Here is a 13,408-nt window from a genome sequence, read left to right as displayed (position 1 = left end):
CTAGAAAGGAGATTTACTTCATGGAAATCACAGCCAATCTCTCTCTTCCAGTTCTCACATCAAACTTAGAATGACTGTAAGGCAAATAGCTGTGAGGGCAGAATACAGCTCACTCCACTCTGGAAGGTTCTCTCCTTCAACTCCAAGAGGTGAGGAGTACCATCCAGTCTTTGCAAATGAGAAGCAGAGGTTTGACGAGAGAGATTATCTAGTGTCCAATGCAGACATGTACAAAAAGTACCCTTCTGACCTACAAGTCTTCTGTAGTTATATTTAGCAAATTATTTCAAACTTCATTCATTCTTTGAACAGGAATAACCCTTTAAAAATATCTTCAGTCATTGTTTGAATATCATCCTCAGTCCTAAAATGAGGTCAAGCTAAGCACAAGTCTGCACTTTAATCTCATTTTAGCCGAGGTTTCAATTGAAAACCCTTTTGATTCTGAGATCACTTTCTTTGCCTTGGAGAATTATTCAAAGATCCACACTTTCAGCTCAAGAATGATTACTGTATATTGAGGTTCACAATAATTTGTTCCAGCACTGGGATAAATCCTCACATCTCCTCCTGCCCCGCCCTGTGCTCTGGACCCTATTTTGACTTAACTTTCCTTCCAGCACTGCCTCTCTTGCTCCATCTTTCCTCTCAATGGCAAGAATGGTAGTTCAGGAGAGCACCACCTTTGCACAGCCACCTTTGATTCTGCTGCTTTCTCCAGGCTCTTCAATGAAAGAAAGCCAAGACTTATCCATCGCTCAGGCACTATGCTGGCCTCATCAATGACTTCACAGCTTTATAAAGACAGGCTGACATCACAGACCAAGTGAAGATTCTGGCTCTGACATGTTTTCCCTCTTTGACAGCAATGTTACTCCTTCACCTTTTGATAGAGAAAAATTCTTTACTAAATCCCTATTGACTCAAACAACAGAACAGAGAAGCCTTTTCTGAGCTTTATGTTTTCTTCTTTCATATTAATTGCACAGAGATTTTTCTCTGGATTCCAAATGTACTTTCCATTTTTCTTCCATAACTCCACATATGGGGGTTTTTTGTGTGCCTTTGTTTGGTTCCTGCATGACTTCCCATAATGAGGGAACTTGCTGGGACAATTAGGAACCAGCAGAACAAGGCAGGTAGTTTTAATTTCTGGTCACTCTTACCTGTTAACTCTTTAGAAAAGCTTGAGCCAGGCTACAAATACACAAATCATCTCTGCTTCATCCTTTTTATAAGCTGTTCTGCGACTTCTTACAAAACTGCTGGATTCAGTAGGATTGCTACTACATCCTGTTCCAGAACTGATGACGCCTTTATGTGAGGTAAACTTGGACATGCAACCCAGAGCTTTTGGCAACAAAGTATGGCTATTTAAAGGTAACAAGTAGCATTTCAGATTTAAAGAGTTAATGTTTTGTTTTGTTTTGTTTTTCTGAATTCTGATCTAACACAAAGGATCAGATTTCTCTGTGTGCTCTTATTCTGTAGATTTTAAGTGGGTGTGTTGACAAACTTGTTAGGAGAGTGCAGGCATCCTTTGCTAAGGTCCAGTGGCCTTAATGAAAGGTTGGAACTTGGGAGATAGAGGTTTAACTCCCTGAGTTGCCAAGATTTTCAATGTATCTTTGGATAAACCATTTATTACTCTTGTCATTCAGTTTCCCATGAGTCGCCTGGGTACAATAACAGCCTCTTTCCTCACGAGGCAGTTAGTGGGTGTATTTATAAAGTAAAGTGCTGAAGGACTCAGAATGACTGCTGAAAGGTGAGCAAGGGAATGTTCCCAGTCTCATCCTAAAATGACAAAAGTGAGGCAGAGCCCAAAGGACACGCCATGTGTACCTCTGACTAATGTGTCTGTGCTCGATATGCTCTAAAAACTAAAGCAAATGAAAGGCCACAGGAACACAACTGGCATTGTCTTTTCCTTTGTTATACAGCTGTGTTGCTTATCTCTCAACTGTTTCTGTGGCATTATCTAAAAATTTGGAACACTTAAACATTATGCCTACAGCAAAAATGCAAACAGACCCTTTCTTTTCACCAGTTAGAGCTTGTGACACTAGCAAAAGGGATTTTTTTTAACTCAAAGTTGTCCTTGGTGAAGGATTTTCCTGAAACTACCCCAGGACAAATGGACAGCCATAGTGTTCTACTCCTCTTGCTTTTTTTCTCTTCTGTGTTTGTAAAGATTTTCACTAGAGAGACAGTACTACTGCCAGTGAAGTATTCCTAGCAGGGGCCAAGCATATTAAGCATCTTCCAGGCAAACATTCCCTCAGCGTTGTCCATTCTTACATTTCCAACTGAATTAATGGCAGAGCAATCCTCCTCTGGAAGAGCTTGCAGCCAGTGAGCAAATAAACTCTCAGCAGGAGTGAGGAGTTGTGATAGTAAGATGAGGCCAATCACCCAGCCATGGACCTTTCAACATAAGGGGCACTAAAAAGAAATGCAGGGTTGCAACCTTCCTTCATAGCTTAAACTCCAGAAAACCTTTCAGCAACACAGTGCTAATGCAGAATATAATTCTAATCAATTGGTGCTGGCAAAAACCAGGCTATGCAGATGATGATTAGCAAAGCTAATACATTCCAATACACGGCCACAGGGCTTGTGGTCAGTGCAACCAACCTCAGGGCCCTCTGTTTTTGCTGCCCAATCCAGGTCTTTGCTACCCTTTCTCTTCTATATGTCCTGAGACTCTTCCTGATGCATGGGAGGGTCATCTACTGTTGCCTCTTACACAAGTGCTTCCAGGCAGACTGCTAGTCTGCTGGGTCTCCTAGATTCAGGCCTTGGTTCAGCCTTGTTTTGTGGGAACAGTGAGTTCTCTCCCCAAGGGGAAAGCAGAGGCTCTGGTGTCTTCTGACTTCTTACCCGGTCAGGGTGAAAACAAAGTAGCTGTTGCAAAACCTCTAAAACTTTTGTCAACTGTCTTTCTTCAAATTGAAGTGGGCAATGCAAATCACTGCTTCAATGAGCAGATGAGAAGCACTACTTAAGAGATGATAGGCATTTTTCAGTTATCTACTCCTAAGGAAAAATCCTAAGATACCAGTGAAAAAATGAAAATAAGTAACGTAGCAAATTACTGACGCCAAAGAGCACTGAAATATCATTTCAGATTTTCAGATTAACACTTAGTTCCAGAGTTAATATTTGGGAACTTCATCAATGTTAGGAAATCCATGTCTGCCCTGAATCTCAATACTGCAAAGCCTCTATTTCTATATGTGGTAGTCCTCTATTTACAAGAAAAATCAGGGAAAAAAAGAGGAAATGATGATCTCTTCAAAATGTTGAACATTCATCAGAGCTGAAATGTATGTCTTCATACTTCCTGACAATACACTGCTTTAATCAAGACACCTCAACCCTGTGAACCATGACTGGCACAACTATAAGCTAAACTGCTTAAATCGATCTAAGGCTTTAGAGCAGTTTAAGATAACTAAGCCACTTAAAAGTCATTAGTATTAAGAGTTAAGCAACATCAACAGGGTATCAGAGATCCTGTATTACAGCCACTCTAGCACTAAACCTTTCTCAAACATGCACACTTTCAGCTTCATGAACCCATTATAAATTATTGCAAGTTGAATGCAGCTGAAAATTGGCTTGTGGTCTTGCCTTGAGGATCAGTCCTGATGTAGTACACAACACAAGTCAAATTTGAAGTCACAGGGGTCATCCATATTTTTATTTTTATCCCAAGTGCAAATTTGACCAGAAAATATAGAAAACTGTCTAGCTGGTTTTGTTTGTATACTCAAAAAAGGCTAGATGTGTATTATTTCTTGACATGACTTGTCTCTGCATTTTTCGTATTTTTTAATGTGTGTTGGGGAGAGAATTAAAGAAGGTGTACAATGGTGTGAGACTCATGAGATGGCTTGAGGTTGATATGACTGCATTGCTCATGAACGGCAAAGTGTCAATCAGGTATGTAGTTCATTCCTAGAACTCAATATTCTGCATTTTAAAGAAAAAGACCCCTGTCCTCATGTACTAAGGCCTGCAGCAGCTGCCAGGAAAGGACTGTGGTGCCTTCTGCAACAGGAGCATCTCCAACAGTAGCCAAAGCTTTTGTACTGGCCAGGCAGGCACTGTGGCAACCATGACCCTGCAGCCCGCAGCAGTCTGCTGCCCCAGGCAAAGACCCGCCTTGTCTGTGCTTACAGCAGACCTGTCTCTTAGCTGCTCTGCACTTGTGGCAGTATCACAGACCTGCTCCTACAGCTTCTGACAGAAGAGGAAAAGGCATAAATAAAACATCTATGCACCTCAAAAGAAGCACTCTTTCCTTTTCTTTCTAAGTCCTAGTTATTAGGAGAAAAGGTCTGATGTCTTGCCATAACCCTTGCTTTTAGCCACATATGTGCTCTTTATTAACGATATAGTAACACTTTCATTAACATAAGCCAGAGAGAGAGACGATGAGAGGAAGAAACCTGACATAAAGAAAATAGCAATACTTTGAAGCTTCTCAGGGAAGAGTCATAAGTCACAGAGGAGACGGTTTAATGAGCAGAGTCTGGAGGTGGATGTAGCTCTACAGTCGGTCACCTTGACATCATAATTTCTCCACTGTTTCTCTATATCCTTCACATCGTTTTCATGCCACAAAGCGCGGCTGAATACGGTTGCAAGGACAGTCCTGGCTTCTGAACGGCTGCAATGTTAACAGTGTTACGTGAGCTATGTCCCATAAGGTTCCCAAAGTATTAAAATAAAAATAAACAATGGCAATATGGGAATTTCACCTTAGTCCTCACAAGGATTATCATATGTAGTTGTAACATGAGCATGTCATCTGGGGTAGTGAAAGGCTAATGAGCATATTTACCCTAAGAAGAACCTCCAAGTACCTAGTTTGTCAGGGAATTTCAAAATCATGTGCTGAACATGAACAACAGATCCAGGCTTGGGGAGGAAAAGCCTCTGCCCATGGCTGACCCCCTCTCTCTGGTGCCTGAGGTCAGGCAGGTGCTGCCAACTGCTGTGACACTTCAGGCTGAGCTGGTTCCTATGTGAAAGGCTGGCACATTTTTACAGAATTTAGTTTCCAAACTCTAGGTTCTTTCCAACAAGGCACATCCTGCGTGCTGCAGTCCTACATTGTTTTCAGACTTCAAGAAATACCACAGTAATGATAAAGGCACTTGTAAAAAGCAGGGCAGCTTTGTATTGACCTCCAAAGCAGAACGAAGGAAATAATGCACCAAAGCTTTTCCATTGATGGTAGGGTTTCTAATGTGGGTAGATGTACACTAATGTGGGCAGATGTACACATTTTGCATCATCTTGTGTCAGAAATGGGTGATATTTAAATTGTTTTGTTTCAAATTAAGCAAAAGAGGCCTGCAGCAGACACCTGGCATGGAAAATTTCAGCCTGCATGTTAGAATTCAGCAAAGTTGCAAGCAACTTGGGGGAAAAAAAAAAAAACAAAACCAACAACAACAAAAAAAAAAACCCCAAGCAAACAAACAAAAAGACTCATAATGGAAGTGATTGCGCAACCTTAAATGTGGGCGAAGGTAGCTATAACTGCCTAGCATGAGTACCTTTGAGAAGCTATCTTCTCATATAAAAGCTGCAGAGCAGCAACAGGGCGTTGTTTGGCGCTGCATTCTTGAATAACTTTAGCAAGCACAGAATACCGAAGACTAGGAAAAACAAGATAGATAAAAAGCAAAACAAAGGCCTACAGTAAATTTAGATAACACTTGTGGTTTCCATACAAACTGTATGACTGGACATTATCGTTTCTGGGGCAGGAGAGGGCTATGTTTCTGGTTTTAGTGCAGAACAGTTATAAAAATGGAGTGACTGAGTTTCTAGGTCATAATGCAAGCTGTCACATATTCCTCTTTTTGCCTTTCAAAGTGTGATGACTCTTCAGTTTCACTGAAGTTTTACTGAGCTCCTTTTAGCTCTCTGGGCACACTCCTCATCTGGGTTAAGTGCGTGCAATACCACACAGGAGAGGCCAGGATCTAGTCCTACTTACCATCCTGTTCACTGATAGTTTACAAATAAAATTTGGAGTTTAAGTGACTCGATATGCATGGTCTATTGCTCTCCATCCAAGCTGCCATAACTGGATAATTAAACAGGACTGGAGCATAAAATCTACTTGAATTAAAAGGTTTGGACTCTTTGCTACAGTTTTGTCATTAGATGACTCATCTACCGTTGATCAAAGCCTGCAATTATTATAATACTTTTCCCTAAGACACACAAAAAGATGGATAATTGGTCACCCCAGACATGAGTGATGCACTTAAAATGTTTAAAATTATCTAATCTCTGCTGCATGTGTGCAGTAGGGTTCGGATTTTTTTCCCATTAGCTGTATATATGTGATGTTTCTTCATATTTCTGTTTATCCCCCTCTCTCTCAAAAAAAAAGCATATACTCCTTCTCAAGCTTCTCATTCTAATAGAAATCCTGACATGCTACAATGAATTAAATAATATTGTACCTTCTCACAAAGAAAACAAACATTTATGTGTCTCCTCAGAGCCCATTCACTTCTGAAAGTCAGATGCTAATCAAGGCTTGAGCTTGCTAATCTTTCTTCAGCAAAATTTCTGCTCAACCTGCCCAGCCAGGTTTACAGCCAAGTTATTTCGCTGGAGCCACAAGTGAAATTAAGGTCAGGGGGCAAAATTGCTGACTTTACTGTCAGGCTGTGCTCCTGTGAGCTGGGAGAGCTGGTTCCTGGTCCAGCCTTGGAGACTGTGCATCAAAGAAGAAAGAAGTCCACGTGGATCTCGAAAGGTGGGATTCAGGGAAGAGCAGGTCTCAGGTTGTATCGCCATCAAGACTAACCTTCCAGATATCTGAAGAGGGATGGAACAAATCCTCTTTGCTCGGTGCCTGCCCAGGGAAAGACTAATTTCTTCTACAATGTTCGTCTGTACCTGAGTGTACCCACTTGGTCTGAAAGACCTTCCACATAGAGTAGACAAGCAACAGCACAGGAAAGAAGATGGATCTTGCTTTCATGGTATGTGTGTCCCCAGCAATAAACTGCAGTGACTTAGATGAAAGTGGTGCCACCTTGAAGAGGCATGGCCTGTCAAGGTCACACAGCCCATGGGGAACTCTGCTTGTATGGTGGATGCTGATGGAAACTTGGCTCATCAGCTCTTAAATCAAAGCTATACGTGCTGGAATTCAGTAGACCATTTCACCCATACTTAGATTTGATGCATTCCTAGATCTTTGTGAGGTAAAGCTTTTTCAGTCAGGCTGTATTTTCCTGCCTCAAGGATTGTAAGAGATGTGCACTTGTTTCAGTGGCCTCTGAGGACTCCTACAAGGATGCAAAGTAACTGGAGGGTACAGCTCTCCCTGGTATTTCATTCTTTCCATGTCCTGCTTTTTTTTAGGAAACCTGAGGCACCTAGGATGCTTATACAAGACACTCAGAGCCACCAGTGCACCGGCTCCATTTGCCCTGGGACTAGTTCATATCTTGGGTGTACCTGTTGCACCACTGGCACAGTTGTCCTCAGCAAGCTGGGAGGCATAGAATCATAGAATCACTTGGGTTGGAAGAGACCTTCAAAGGTCATCTACTCCAATGTCCCTGCAATGAGCAGGGACATCTGCAACTAGATCAGGTTGTTCAGAGCCCTGTCCAGCCTGGCCTGGAATGTCTCCAGGGATGGGGCATCTCCCACCTCTCTGGGCAACCTGGGCCAGTGTTTCAGCACCCTCATTGAAATAATTTCTTCCTCATGTCCAGCCTGAATGTCCCCTCCTTTAGTTTAAAACCATTACTCCTTGTCCTATCACAACAGACCCTTCTAAAAAGTCTTTCCCCATCTTTCTCAGAGGCTCCTTTTAAGTACTGAAAGGCTGCAATAAGGTCTCCCTGGACCCTTCTCTTCTCCAGGCTGAACAACCCCATCAATGCATATGCTCCAGCATTCACTGTCATCCTCCATCTAGTGACACACAATGGCCAAAGGACTGGGCATTCAGCACAACCCATCTGCATGTCAAGTGATCTGGGATTGCCTCTAGCTTTTCAACCAACCTCGCCAGGACTCTCCTTTCTGCACTGCTGCCAAGTTGGCCCACAGCTCTTGAAGACACACCATTTCTTTATTCTTTGTGAAAATAAGCAAGCTTTTGAACTTTGGTATGTTAATCCTAAAAGGCAAAAGAAGATACAGGACCAGCCACCTGCAGAAATGTAAACCACAACCTGTCATGGAGATCAGTAACGGTTTAAATGCCTTTATTCCTTCTTGGACTTGGCCATTTGCCTGACAGCGCTTACCGTCAGACTTAGTTTTTCACCAACTGCTTCCTGCAGCTCACAGTGAAAGCAAATTCCCCCAGACTTCCACAAGGGCTCTGCCAGTGTAAGGCCATCCTTTTTCAGTGCAATCCTTCAGCAATGTGATAAGAGATTTGGTAGAAAGCCTGGGCTGGGGAATTTCTTCCTTGAATAATTAGATAACTTGCAACAGCATTCTTAGTGGTGTTATTAAAATGACAGCGATATAGCTGTGAGAATGTTAAAGACTTGATTTATTTTTCTGAGAGTAGAGTTGATTTGTGTGCTTGGGATTTTCTCTTTGCAGGGTCAGAACAATTCAGAGCCTTTATCTTCACCTCTTGCCTCTAGCCAGGTTCACTTTTTTGCTCTCCACAGCAGTGGAAAAGTTTTAAATTAACATACAACATACTGAAATGAAGAAGGAAAGCATACTGGATTTTCTTTGTTTTTGGAATCTTAGCCAAACTACAGTTTATATCCTTGTATATAGGATAGTTCTGTAAACAAATGGGTCAACACATGCACTACCTTAGCTGGCACACAGCTACTTTAAATATACTTTGGGCCTCAGTGTGACACTGCGGGGTGCTGACTAGCTTTTCAAAAACTGCATTACCTGAATCAGCACTCACTTGCCAATTCAGAACCTGAGACTTGATCATTAAGGGTCCTCTTTTGCTGGTGAGTACACAACTTATTTTTCTAAACTGACACTAATTTTTCTGTATCAAATAATGCTTTTTATCTCAGAAGATAATGTATTAGGTCAATGGTTTGGGTTGATAAGAGATTAAAATAGTAACATATTCTAACTAGAATAATACAGACCTGAAAAGCTTGGTATCGAGAAAACACAACCAACCAAGCCCGAAACACACCTAAGAAAAAGATCACCCCAGCTCTAACAGCTTAAATACTTTTTTTTTTTTTTTCCATAGGAAAAATTGCGATTTTGTTCTGTTCACCAGAAGAGAAATGTAAGGTGATTCTGTTTGATTGGCAGTATTTCAGCCAGTCACAGGAGAACATAATTGGAACCTCTCACAACTCAGACACCAGAAAAGTATGGCAATACCAGTAAGACTTATGTAAGAATAAGGAGCTGTTAAGATTTCAAGAAGCATGGGATGGGTGTTTCCTTCTCTTTCTCTACCAGTATCATGCCATTTCTGCACTTCTGAAGATCAAGCTGCCCTTTCCTTTAGTGAGCCTGCTGCCCTTCCTGGTCTTCTGCAATCACCTGCTGCGATAAGTACATAGCCACTTTCTGCACCGCCTTGTGTGTTAAAACAGTCGATAGTAGTTAACCTGGTAGTGACATCTCTTGACCAGCTCCATTTGATAGCACTAATACCTCTTCCCAGCCTGAAGAACAATTTGGCACTGTGCACACACTCAGCACCAGCCATTGGAGTGTACCTTCTGCAGCCAAAAATCACAGAGACCTGATAGGAGTGCTGAAGTCCCCACTGCTGCCTGCACAGCCACCCGTGCAACACCAGACAGAACTGGGGAAAAGAGGCATCATCTTGCAGACACTCGGACTCCTTCACCCCCCACTCTGTCCCTTCCCGAAACCAATCCACCCACCACCAAAGGTCCATTTCCCCAGTTCACTCCCTCAGTCACTCTTCATCAGCTTGGTATACCTTCGAGGAGATCTCAGTTGCTTCTGGACTCTCTGTGCTGAGTCAGTCAGTGCTTGTGCACCTCCCTATGAGAACCCCCCCAGGCAATCCCCAAAATGAAGCAGGACTCAAGACCTTGCCCCTCCCATTGTGTTCAGTCTCTTCAGCTCCTTGGGAAAGATCAAGGTATGTACACCTAAAACCATGGCAAGGTCATCAGCTACAAGACTTAATCCTGTCATTTCATATGAGTAAGAGCTTTTTTACCTCTTGCCACAAACCTGAGCTCAGTTTGTTGCATGTTGTTGGACAGTAACTACAATTGATTCCTGCAATTGCTCCGTATCAGAGCTGGATAAGTGAATGTTTACCAAATACTGGTACTTTGGAGTTTGTACAAAATGATTATATAGATCAGCATAATAAAACACTTACAGAGCCTTTGATCTAAAGGCTGTGCATGTATTTCAGACCTGCGATGTCCATGGTACCAGAATATTTGCTTATATCCACAATTCCTGATCACCTTGCACAGCACATGCTCTTCCTGACTTCCCCTTCAGCTCTTCTAAGTCAGATGTTTGGAATTCGGTGTCACCCAGCTTTGCCCTACACGTTGCCACAATCTATTACTGAAGAAAAAAGACTACAAACTTCTTCCTTAAATAAAATATTAGAATTTAGAAAAGTAGAATTTCTAGCAACACCAATTACAGTACAGATCTTCAAGGATTTTTAATGTACTTGCTTCAAGGTGATGATAGTTGTCCTCAGAGAGGAACTTTCATACAGGGTATGATATTACACATCACGAGGTATATTATCTTTGAACCAGGTTGGACCTGCTGTCACTGGTAAGAAGCAATTGTACTAACTGGATAGGTAGTTCTTAGAATAGCTATTTTATAACTAGGGAGAGGACTCAGACTGCAGCCTTTCAAATCTCTGAATGTATTATAACTTAACTACTTGGCAGCATTCAGAGGATAAAAAAAAAATCTGAGTGCCACCTTAATTACTTCTTACTAGTGATACAAATATTTGGGCTTCTGGACAAAAGATGATTATAAGTTAAACGATATTTGGATAGCATCATGTGGTTGATTAAAAATGGAAGAAACTGCTAATGCAGTGAAGAATGCATCTGTTTATAGGCCTGAATCAACTTCTAAAATGAAGAGGAGAAAAATTTCCGAAAAGTTTTCTCCTTTTATGTACTACTGGGTACAAGTGACACGTGGTTTCCATTAGGCATTTTACCTAAGGAAAAGGAAGAGACAACAAAGGTGAAATACATCTTACTTTGTTTTGGGTTTTTGTGTTGGGTTTTGTTTTTGTTTTGTGTGGATTCTTTTTGGGGGGTTGTTTTGTTTTTTTTTGGAATTGCAGTTCTAGTCTGATAAACTGTTATGCAAAAATATTAGTAACTCAACAGAACTGCTGCCATGGAAATATTTCTCCAGCAACTCTTCTCACTTCAGTGACACACAGTAGGGTTTGTCACTCCCCCATCCCTTCTGCCCTTGCCTGCATTTATTCTGCACCATGAAGACAATATAATGGACTTCCCTCCTAGGACATCATCCCTGTGGTGTTTGCTTTCCAAATTAGCCATTCTGTCTGAGAGCCATGAAAACCTATGGGAAAAACTATTGAGGAGACAGAATTTGACTTGCAGAGCCTTTAGGAAGCTTTAAGCGATACACTTGATTCAGATCAACTGAGGGTTTTAAAGGACTGAAGGACTGTAATTTCTTTTAAAAAAACAATTATTTTTATATGTTTTCATATATTTATATACATATATATTTTATATCCAGTGCCTTGTCAGGCATTCGAACAGGCTGTCCAGGGAAGCGGTAGAATCACCATCCCTGGAGGTGTTTAAAAGACACGTAGATGAGGTTCTCAGGAACATAGTTTAGAGGTGGATTTTGCAGTGTTAGGTTAACGGCTGGACTCGATTATCTTAAAGGTCTTTTCCAACCAAAATGATTATATGATTCTATTCTATGATTCTCTGTTTTTATATGAACTTCAGCCACAGAGGCCAATGCAGCTGTGGTCCCAAAATGATATCCCAGGAATCAAAGTGACATGATGTTACTTTTGGTGCAAGGAGACAGATAGAGAGCTCTGACAGAGAGGAGAGCTCTGCTCGCTGTGGGGCCAGGCACAGTGCACTGCGAAGGGGCTCCCCCTTTTCTCCTGCCTCGCAGGACATAGCACCAGTTAACATAGAGAAGGGAGATGGTGCGGAGCACCTGGGAGCATTGCTCAGTCTCTCTTCTGTCATTTCCTTCACAGCCCAAGCCATATCTTCAACCTCAGCCTGCACAGATATGAACAAACTAGTTTCAAACTGGCCGATGAAGGTACAGAAAAAGGCATAGCTACCTGAGGACTTAATGTCAGCACCAGAGTAAGCTCTGGATTGATGGAATTGTACTAGTGTGTACCTTGATATCACATCTAAATGTGGTCTAGGTCCATCTCTATGAGTCTGTGTTTTCTCCTTGGGAATAGCCCACATTTTGTTCTGGAGCAAATGACCCCTTTATCTCTCTGTCTTTCAGTTTCTCATTCATAAATCAAGTACCTTGTCTACTAGCAGAGCTCTGAAGGGAAATGTTTCAAACAGGCAACGTACCTTGGATGAAGGAAAATCTGGCACCTAACTGACCTGAACTGCGAGTTCTGTCCTTTTGTCCTTTAGTCTTACTGCCTTTTAAGTAGTCATTTTATGATGCCATCTCCCATTTTCTTCCCCACAAAAGATAAATACAGAGTGACATTTCCCACCCTCCTACTCTCCAAAATGACAGCAGTTCACCTCTGTAGTGACCTTTTTTTCCCTTGTGAGTGGCCAAGTACTTTACAAACAAAAGTGTGTATATTCTGGACAAGTGATGGACAAGTGCCATAGTCAGGGGAAGTGTCTGAAACTTTAGATAGCATTCTGAGCTTCAGAGGGCATCCATCTCTCTTTGCAGCAAAAATAGGCCAGAAATATAGTAAGAGTAGACTTCACATGGGGTTTTGGTACATCAACTCCTCTTTGACGCTAGAGCTGCCTGAAAATCTGGAAGAGAAGGTTAAAAGAAATGTTGGTGCTCATAGGAGAGGAGACTAAAAGTGAAGAAGGGGGAGGAGAAGGAGAAGCAGGAGAAGGAGAGAAGTGGAAAGAAAAGGAAGAAAGGAAGAAAGGGAAAAAGAAAGGGGAAGGGAGAGGGGAAGGGAAGGGAAACAATAAGGAAAAGGGCAAGGGCAAGGGAAAGGGTAAGGGAAAAAGGAAAAGAGCCTGACCTTTTAAAGAAGGATTTGATTTATCTTTGGATTTATTTGTTCGTGCCTGAGAGCTAGTAAGTCTCAGTGATCACGACAAGGACTTCCCAAGGCCCTAGCAATCCTTCTCCTCACTGCTCTGACTCACATGCAGGCCCCTAAAAAACAAAGAGAGCACGAAGGTGG

General features: G+C 41.9%; 1 long non-coding RNA gene across 1 annotated transcript in view; it reads right to left on the bottom strand.

Moving 5' to 3' along the window:
• LOC110365387 (uncharacterized) overlaps window positions 1-13,408 on the bottom strand; it is an 82,300-nt gene that overhangs the window by 57,887 nt on the left and 11,005 nt on the right. The gene's annotated exons all lie outside the window — the stretch shown is intronic.

The sequence above is a fragment of the Columba livia genome, chromosome 1 (genome assembly GCF_036013475.1).
Source record: "Columba livia isolate bColLiv1 breed racing homer chromosome 1, bColLiv1.pat.W.v2, whole genome shotgun sequence".
NCBI lineage: Eukaryota > Metazoa > Chordata > Aves > Columbiformes > Columbidae > Columba > Columba livia.
The sequence above is the reverse complement of the archived record's forward strand: the minus strand, read 5'-3'. Positions and strand labels throughout refer to the sequence as shown.